Raw genomic sequence first — 10,266 nt, forward strand, 5'->3', positions numbered from 1 at the left:
AATGGTAAGTTCCGACAGTGCCTACAAGTGTGCCTACTGGCCGCTAAATGGCAATACCGGTTTCATATGTATACACCTGGTATATATATATATATATATATTCAAGAAAAACCATTTGCGCTATTAACTTTAGTATAGGGACACATTTTCATTAATGCAAGTATCCCTTTTTGGTAAAGCGCATTCGCTCTTTCTGATTTTGCTAAAAAAATGGACCATTTAAACAATTTCTATTAAAAAATGTACTTGCGGATTTTTCTGAAATCAATTCCCAGTTAAGAAGTACGCAAAGTTGCTTGCGTAGTGTTTCGCTGTAAAAAAAGGGGGTTTCCATTTAAAAAAACAAAGTTGACCTTTAAAAAGTCAGGAAGGTCAACTTCAAGGTCAATATGAAGGTCACCATTGAATTCCACGTTGAAATTTACTTCAGGAATTACACTGACCTCTTGGAAAACTTTGTTAATTTGAAATAACCTCTAACTGACCCTGAACGTTACAATTGACCTATGACTTGGGCACGCACCTGAACGTAAAATTTTCCGCTCAATCGATTGCAGAAGTAAAAAAAGGGGGTTTCCATTTAAAAAACAAAGTTGACCTTAAAAAGCTATTAAGGTCAACTTCAAGGTCAAAATGAAGGTCACTATTGAATTCCTCGTTGAATTCTACTTCAGGAATGACCATCACTTTAAAAAAAAATATTTTATCTAAGGAAATATCCAACCGTCCCGGGACTTTTTAGACACTCTGTATAATATTTCCGCCTGGGTATTTGGAATTTTAAACATTCATTTTTCATTATAAATAGATAAAAATTAGAATGTTAACCATGATAGACAGGCGCAACTTACTCTAACGATTCCACTGATATAAAATACTTATGTTTTGAAAAAATGTCGCTTACCTATGTTTTTCCGTTTCTAGGGCAGTTCTACCGTCGTCCCGCGACACATTTTTTTAAAGAATACTTTTATTTTGCCGAAGTGCACTGATAGAAATTAATTGGCAGTACAACAATATTTATGACTAGATTAATTATGTTTTATTTCTGGTATAGATACAACCATACATGATGTTTGCTTTGGCCATCCGATTCTTGTTACTTATGAAGACGGATGCGCAGGCGCGAGCGAGATACGCCTGTGGTGAACTAAACAAAGTGAGTCGTGTAAATCACTCATACAGAGTATATTGCTAAACGTCACCATTTTAGAGCTAGCTCGCTTAGGAAAATTTTTAATAGGATTACACATTTCATATAAATGCAATACGTATATTGCATTTTTGTATCACAAATATGAATAAGTTGTATTTACAATATTTCAGTTAGTGCATTTCGTACTCTTTATGATTGCAATACACGTATTATATTATGAATGTACTCATCATTTTCTAACCTACGATCGTATGGTTAAATCAATGATACTATTTCTATTAGTGTGTGCAGTCTGCTGGATTGAAGTACTTTGCATATCGTTTAGAGGCATGGAAGTACTCCCTTTCGAGGTGGGTGTTAAAAAATATATTGCAAGAGAAAATATACCATAGAGTGTTTTGATGAAGCAAAATATTTAATTGCAAAGATTATTAAAGTACTCAAAGAAATTAAGAAAAAGACAAAAATACTGAAATTAATGAAAATGAAAGTTTTTATTCTTTTTTAATTTTTATTAAATATGTAGTGCATACACTTTATTAAAAAGAAATATTTATGTGTTTAAAATGTTTAAATGGTTTCAAAATTTGAAAATAGTCTATTTTTAAATTCGTTTATGAAAATTGTTTGAATAATAAATTTTTATTGTAAATTTGCAAAGTGTCGTAAAAAAAAAGTGATTGGAAATACGTTCTTTGTTGAATAATAAATCTTGAAAATTTGATTATTATAATTAATCGGAAAGACGTTCTCAGTTAAATTTGTAAGAACTGATCCTATTCGTTGCAAATTGCCAAATTTTGATTTTTGATATGAAAGTTGTTCAAATAACACAGGCCCACCCAAAAAAAGTGGTCTCCACGAGACACGAGACTATGCTACCCTTATGGCTTTTGCAGACGTTACTTAATTATTTACCTAACTTGTTATATTCAAGTAATACAGAGATATATTTTAAAAATTAAACTTGAACACCACCTGCCTGATTATTGTTTTAATTTATAGTAAAGATGCTACTTTGAGCGTTATTTTAGAATTTGACCACTTTTTTTCAAATTGTTACATAAACCCAAATAATGGTGCCTGACATCAAGAAAAATTGTCAAGTCGATAACAAATTGTAGGTCATTAACTTTTTACTTTAAAGAAGGTTACAAGAAGCAAACAATTTGTGTTTAGAATAAAATATTGAAATACAATTTTTAAATTAGCTACTGGGTTCACTCCGAATTTTTACGGGTTAAAAATGCGTTCTGTGTATATTATTCAATCTAATCCTGAAACTAACAATGAATTTACTTTTTTTGAAACAAAATACACAATTCAAAGAATAATAATTTCCTCTGAAAAACAACATATTTCGTCCACGAGAGATTATGGGATTTCAATTCATCTTGATCGACGTACTGTCTGCCATGACTCCCTGAATCTCCGGCTTCAGCGATCTTACTTTGAAACCAAAAACAAGGCGTACTTTATTCAGCAAAGCGTGCGGATTTTAAGTTTTCGGGCTCATGCTGAATTTCCGCCGTCGCGTTCTGCTTTTGATCACACCTTAAATTCCGTCGCTATATGTGACGTGCGCCGAAGAAAGGGGACTTACTCTAAAAAAAATGGAAATCAAGGTTTTTACACATTTCGATAGTTTTTGAGCTGCTCTTTTTAATGAAACTATCAGAAAGAAATCCAAGCGTTATTATTGCTAATAATTGAGTTGTTAGGTACCTGAGAAATCGGGCTTGGCTCGAGAGTTCGAGATTCCGTGAAATACCTCCCACCACTCACCACTCCATCTACGCGTCTCATCTATATCCCGTCCGTGAGCCGCGTCTACGACCTATCTCTTTCCGTGAGCAGTGTCTCCAGAACGTGGGATTTTTCGGCCTCCACCACTCTCCCATCTGGGAGCGACACATTCAAACGCAGTATGTCGGTGAGTCGGCTCTGTTAAATACTGCGAAACCCAGCCTCGTGTAAAGCCGAAAATGCACGAGCAGGAATCCGAGCTCTCCCGACCTCACGAATGACGTTCTAGCTTTGACTAGCTTTCTAGTTTTGAAATCCCGAGTTACCTTACAACCAATAGGCTTATTGCGAAGAGGAAAATATAATTGACTTTATGTAAATAGATATAGGGGACAAGACTTCTGGGTCTAAAATGTTTCAAATTTAGTGCTGCATGCCTTAGTCATATTTTTGTAAACAATAGATTTTTAACAAATAAAAAACAAATTTTCGACAAAATAGTTAAATACTGAAGTTTACAGTTGAAAACATTAATTTTTAAACCCAAATAAATGCGATTTTATCAACAAAAGAAATTAATTTTTATCTAAAACAAATTAATTTTTAAAGAAGAATAATTCGCCAACAAAGAAGATAAATTTATAACTAAAAAGAAAATTTTCAAGAAAAAAATTGTCAACAAAATTGTTCAATTTTCTTCTGTAGAAACGAATTTTAAATTAAAAAAAAAAGTATTCGAACAAAAATGGACTAGTTAAATTTTCAGACAAAAAATGGAATTTGCAACGAAAGAAATTAATTTTCAACTAAAATTATAATGTTTCAACGAAAAATTGAGTAGATAAATTTTCAGTTTAAAAATAATTATCAACCCCAAAAAATCTAAGTTTTAACAAAATATTTAAATTCCCAAGCAAAAAATTAAATTTGCAAACAAATATTTTAATTTTCAAACCAATAACTTTCTACCGAAAACAGAATTTCAAAATTTTCAAAATCAATTTTAAAACAGAACAATTTTGGTTAACAAAATAGATAAATTCTCAACGAAAATCAGTTTAAAAAATCAATTTAAAACCAACAATTTTTCAGCAAAAATAGTTTAATTTCCAAAAAATAGATGAACTTTTAACCAGTTTATACCAAAATAAAAGAAGTTTCAACAAAAAATGGATTTTCATCTAAAGAAATGAATTCATGATTAAACTAGATGAATTTTTAAACAAGAAAAATAATTTTCTACCAAAAAAGAAGAATTTTTGACTGAGAAAGGTCAATTTCCTACCAAAAAAATTCAACCAAAAGTGATACAATTAAATTTTTAGTATAAGAAAATGTTTTTTCAACAACAACAAAAATCGAATTTTCAACAAAACAGTTAAATTATCAACAAAATAGTTATTTAAAAAAATTTTAATTTAAAAATAGTTTCATTTTCGATTAAAGAAATGAATTTTTAACTGAAAATTGTTTTAAAAAAAACACCAAATCGAATTAACAACAAAATGGTTCAATTTTTAAACATATAGTTAGATTTTAATTTAAAAAATTATTTTTCAACCAAAAATGGAATGGAATGAATTCTGAGAGAAAATTAAAATCGTTTGATAGTTTTTAATAATTTTTATTTACAAAAATGTACTTTAAAAAAAATCAAAAAGATTTTCAAACACATCAAACGATTTCCTAAAATTTAAAAGAGCGTAGAAGATTTTAAAGCAAAATTTTTCAATTTGATAAGATTAAAAAGTTTTAAAAAACGTAAATAATCCAGTAAATTCAAGAAATTTAAAGAAGAGTGAATGAGATTCAAATTTAATTTTAAACTTAAATTTGTTAGAAATTTAGATTTTTTAAAATTTCGAAAAAATAAACTTTAGAAGCTTTAAGGGAATTCAGAAAGATTTCAAGGAGATAAAATTATTTTTCTTAAAATTCCTGTGAAAAATTTAAAAGATAATGAGTCCATTTTTTCACATCTTGAATTAAGTAACATAATTCTTATTAGGTCTTCTTGTGCAATTTTGTTACACAATTTTTTCAATTATATGTTTCTTTAAAAATATACTTTCAAATTTGAGAAAGTTTAAGAGATATTCAGAAATTTTGAAAGGATTCAAATAAAATTAAAACTTGTAAAGATTTTCAAGAATTTTGTAAGTTTTCACGAAAATCAAAAAGATTATTTTAGGTTCCTAGAAATAATTAAAATGAAATTTTATTTCGAAAAATTAATTCCAGGAGATTATTTTAAAGCATTTCAAAGCATTCAAAAATGCGTCGAAAATTGTCAAAGTATCTGCAAAATTTTAAAGGCAATGTTTATTTAATTTTGCAAAATAAAAAAAATCAGGAAAAATTTGAATAATTTTTAAAGATTAGGAGGCCAGACAAGATTAGAAAAAAAAGAATTATTTTCCTGAATAACGTGTGACAATTTTTTATAATTTTTTATTTTGTAAAATGTGCTTTAAAAGAAAATTAAAGAAGATTTTTAAACACATCAAACAATTTCCTAAAATTTTGAAAAAGAGTGTAAAAGGTTATAAAATCAACATTGTTTAATTCAATAACATTAGAATCGTAAGAGGTTCAATCATTTCCAATCAGAAGAAGTACTTACATAAATTTTTAAAATTCAAAAAAGCTAACATGGAATAAGTACAATGAGATTTGAAAAAAGTTAATTTTAATTATACATAAAATTTGTTGAATTATTTTTAAAAATATGGAAACATTAAAAATTGTAGCATTTAAATACACTTAACATTTCAGACTTTTATATTAAGTTTTGATAAGATATAATAGATACGTATGTAAAATGAAAAAATAGTAATAAAAGTCGATAAACGAATAATTTTTTTGGAATGAATTCTAACAGAAAATTGAAAAAAGATTACAAAACATTTTTTATTATTTCCTAAAATGTCTAAAAAGTACGTAAGATATCTTGAAGCAAAATGTTGTAATTTTTCCATATTACTTAACTTTAAAAAAATTAAGGAACATAATTCTTTCAAATTTGAGTAAGTTTTAGAGATATTCAAAAATTTTGAAACAATTCGAAATTAATGAAAACTTCCAAAGATTTTTAAAGGAATAATTAACATAATTTTTTATTTCCAACAATTAATTTGAAAAGATTATTTTTAAACATTTCAAAATATTGCAAAAGAATTCAAATATTCTCAAAGCATCTGAAAAACTTTGGAAACATTTTTTTTTATTTTGAAGAATTAAAAAAAAACCAGGAAAATTTTGAATAATTTTTAAAGATTAGAGATTGAAAGGTCTGACAAGATTAGAAGAACAGAATTATTTTTCTAATAATCGTGTGAAAGTTTTTCCTAAAATTTAAAAGAAGAGTAGAATATTTTAAGCAAAATGCTTCAATTTGATAAGATTAAAAAGTTTAAAAAAAGTAAATAATCAAGTGAGTTCAGAAAGTATTTAGTAGACGTGATGAAATTCAAAAAAATTTAAACTTTAGAAGTGTTTTAGAAACGCAAGATAAACTTTAGGAATTTTAAAAGAATCTCGAAAGGTTTCAGGAGAATAAACATGGTTTCTTAAAATGCTTTGGAAAATTTAGAAAATTATAAGGAAATTGTTTCTACATTTTGAATGATTTTTTTAACTTTTGATAAAAACTCGAGAGAGTTACCAATATCTTGAAGAATTAAAAACGTTTTAAATAGATAAGAAATTTTCTAAAATCCTATAAAATAAAAATAAAATGCCTTAAAAATCTCCTAGGATCTTTTCTGACATATCTGATATATTCGAAAATCTTTTTTTTAATTTTCTTAAGAATCTTATAATAATTATAAACATATAAATTTATAAACTGATAATACTGATTTTATTGTATATGAAATCTTTACAAAATCTTTTATGCCTTAAAATACTTATCTCAAAATTACAAAATTTAGATTTTAAAATTTTATTTTAATTGTAATAATTGTGATTGGAAATTGATTGTAAATAATTGTAAAATAAATCCGATAAAATTTATTTTATGAAGAAATATCTCATGATTATAAAAAGAAAAAAAAATTGTAAAGGTAAGTCTTTGTAACATTTTAATAACTAATTAACATATTTTAAAATTATTTTTCCTTGATTCTGGCCGAGGGTCATACATGGGAAAAAAAGCCGTCGTGAAATTTCAAATAAAAACTGTACTCTCTATACAGTAATTTTTTTAATTAAAAATAATAATACTTTTATAAATATTGCCAAAATTTATTTGAATATAATACACATTGATATTTATTTTAAAAATTCCTGTAAATAGCTGGTGTTTTAAAAATTTTGCGATATTTGTGTGCCATGTTTGACCTTAAGGAATATATTTCAGGAATAAAATTATAAAAATATATCCATTAGTTAGTAAATGGCATATGAAGAATCGCCTTTCAAATTATAGTTGAACATAAAGAAATAGATATTTCTCTTATCGTTTTTCAGCATATGATTTTTCACTAAAAATGTGGTTTCAAAAATTATTAGTACGAGCAAATTTGGAATTTTCAACATTTTGACCAAATTAAAAAAGTTGTTATGATAATCTTGTAGGGTTTTCAAAAAGCAACGTTTTTCTTTTCCTGACTTTTTTTTATATCATGCGTTGTTTGGCTTAAAATGGTCATTTTAGTTTGTTTTTTTGGATTTTGAAAATTCTCTAACTCTGACAATTTTCTTTTTATAGAAAAAAGGCAGAAGGATAAATTTTTTAAGTTTTGAAGTTCTATAAGCAACCGTGCATAGAATTTTCACATCTTGAAAAAATGTGGTTTCAAAATTTTTTTGTATGATCAAATTTGGAATTTTCAACTTTTTGACCAAATTGAAAAAGTTGTTATCATAATCTTGTAGGGCTTTTAAAAAGAAATATTTTTCTTCTCCAGACTTTCTCGTATCATGCGTTGTTTAGCCTAAATTGTTCATTTTAGTTTTTTTTTTATTTTGAAAATGCTATAACTCTAGTAATTTTTGATTTTTCGAAAAAAGTAGTTGGGATAAATTGTTAATTTTTTTGAATACTATGAATAACCATACAGAGAATTTTTGAATTTTTAAAAAAGTGGTCTCAAAAATATTCAAAATGTGACCACTTTTTGAATTTTCATCCAAAATAGTTGGCTAAAGAACTTGATCTTTAGTTTAGGACACTAAACGAGTGTATCAAAGGGAAATCTAATAGATTACTTTTTTCAAAAGTTATCGTATTCACAGAGACACAAAGAGGCAGACAAACATACATACAGACATACAAACACATTCGTAAAAACCTGTTTTTCTGATTGAGGGGATCTCAAAACGTGGACATTTGACAAACACTGGGGGGGGGGGGGGGGGGAATTTTACACAAATCTAATACCTTCTATGATGAGAATGTAATGATGCAAAAAAGTTTGCTCTTTCGACAAAATCGAATGCGAAGTACGAGATACTTAATGAGAATGGGTTCGTTAAAGCTGAACACAAAGACTGAGCGTGAAGCGCGAGAATCAATAATCGAGCGCCACAGGCGCGTTCAAACTTCCTAGCCACGCACACAGAGCGCTATAAGAACGTGCTCGCCAAGCGGGCAGAATTTATAGATCTTCTTGGGTGCACAACTTTTGTCTTTTAATTTTAGTATGCATACCTTGTGTCGTTTTACAAAAAATATTTATTTAAAAAATGTATTAAAATCATTTAATTTTTTTATTTTAAAGGTTATATCTTACGATTAAAGAAAAAACTAAGTGTCCTCTAAAAAATTATTCATGAAAAACTTAAATGAGTCTATTTATTTTTTTCATAGATTGCGTTGTTTGTCAAAAAATTAATCTTTTTAGTTTTATTAATTTACGACTAAACAAAAACTGCGCATCCTATAAAACAGTAATAATAAACATTTGTAGCCTCTTTTTGGATAAAGCATTTTTTGTAGCTTATGTCGTTAGTCGGAAAATTTAATTTATTTGTAATTTGTAATTTGTAATTTTTAATATTCTTTTTTACGACGAAAAACAAAAACTATGCGTTCTATCGAAAAATGATTCCAATAAAATTTGTAGATCTTTTTAGGGCGTGTAATTTTAGTCTATTTAATTTTTTCGTATCTTCCATAGTTTGACCAAAAAATGGTCTTTTTGGATTTTTCATTATTTTTCGTACGATAAAATTCTAGATTTTAGACCAAACAAAAAAATCTGTTATAATTTTGTAGGGCTTTAAAAAATTAACGTTTTTTTTTCTCTTGACTTTTGTTCATATCATGCGTTGTTTGGCTTAATATGTTCATTTTATTTATTTTAAAAAAGCTCTAATTCTGGTAGTTTTCTTTTAATAGAAAAAAGTCATAAGAATAAATTGTTTTTGAGTTTCTAAGTACTATAAATAATAGCACATAGAATTTCAAAATCTTGAAAAAATGTGTTTTTAAAGATTTTTGGTTTGATGAAATTTTGAATTTTCAACTTTTCGTCCAAATGAGAAAAGTTGATATGATAATCTTGTAGGGATTTCAAAAATCAACGTTTTTCTTTTCTTGACTTTTTTTCATATCATGCTTTGTTTGGCTTAAAATGTTTATTTTAGTTTTTTTTTTTGATGTTGAAAATGCTCTAACTCTGATAATTTACTTTTTACAGAAAAACAGTCATTAAGACAAATTGTTTATGGTTCTGAGTACGATAAATAACTGTTCATAGAATTTTGAAATCCTGAAAAAATTTGGTTTCAAAAGGTTAAGGTACGATCAAATTTTGAATTTTCAACTTTTCGACCAAATTAAAAAATTTGTTATGACCATCTTATGGGGCTTTCAAAAGTCAACGTTTTTCTTCTCTTGATTTTTTTTCGTATCATGTGTTGTTTGGCTTAAAATTTTCATTTTAGTTGTTTTTTTTTTGGGGGGGGGGGTTGAAAATGCTTCAACTCTGATAATTTTCTTTTTATAGAAAAGTCACTAAGATTAATTTTTTGAGTTTCTGAGTACCGTGAATAACCGTTTATAGCATTTTGAAATCCTGAAAAAATTTGGTTTCAAAAAGTTGAGGTACGATCAAATTTTGAATTTTCAACTTATCAACAAAATCAATAAAGTTGTTATGACCACCTTTTAGGGCTTTCAAAAATCAACGTTTTTCTTCTCCTGACTTTTTTTTATGGCATGCGTTGTTTGGCTTGAAATGTTCATTTTAGTTTTTCTTTTGGATTTTGAAAATGCTCTAACTCTGATCACTCTCTTTTTATAGAAAGAAGTCATTAGGATAAATTGTGGGTCCGGATGCAATAAGGGCACATAAAATTTTTTCGTGCGAAAACGAAGTCCCCTGGAGGCTTTAGAAAAAATTTTCGAATTTTAATTT

The 10,266-nt window shown here is 27.2% G+C and overlaps 2 protein-coding genes across 3 annotated transcripts in view; one reads left to right on the forward strand and one right to left on the reverse strand.

The window, feature by feature from the left end:
* Window positions 1-10,266, forward strand: part of LOC117173179 (histone deacetylase HDAC1-like) — a 151,579-nt gene that overhangs the window by 27,022 nt on the left and 114,291 nt on the right. The gene's annotated exons all lie outside the window — the stretch shown is intronic.
* The window catches only part of LOC117173180, a 263,371-nt gene that overhangs the window by 936 nt on the left and 252,169 nt on the right, over window positions 1-10,266 (reverse strand). The gene's annotated exons all lie outside the window — the stretch shown is intronic.

This window comes from Belonocnema kinseyi, chromosome 5 (genome assembly GCF_010883055.1).
Source record: "Belonocnema kinseyi isolate 2016_QV_RU_SX_M_011 chromosome 5, B_treatae_v1, whole genome shotgun sequence".
Lineage (NCBI taxonomy): Eukaryota > Metazoa > Arthropoda > Insecta > Hymenoptera > Cynipidae > Belonocnema > Belonocnema kinseyi.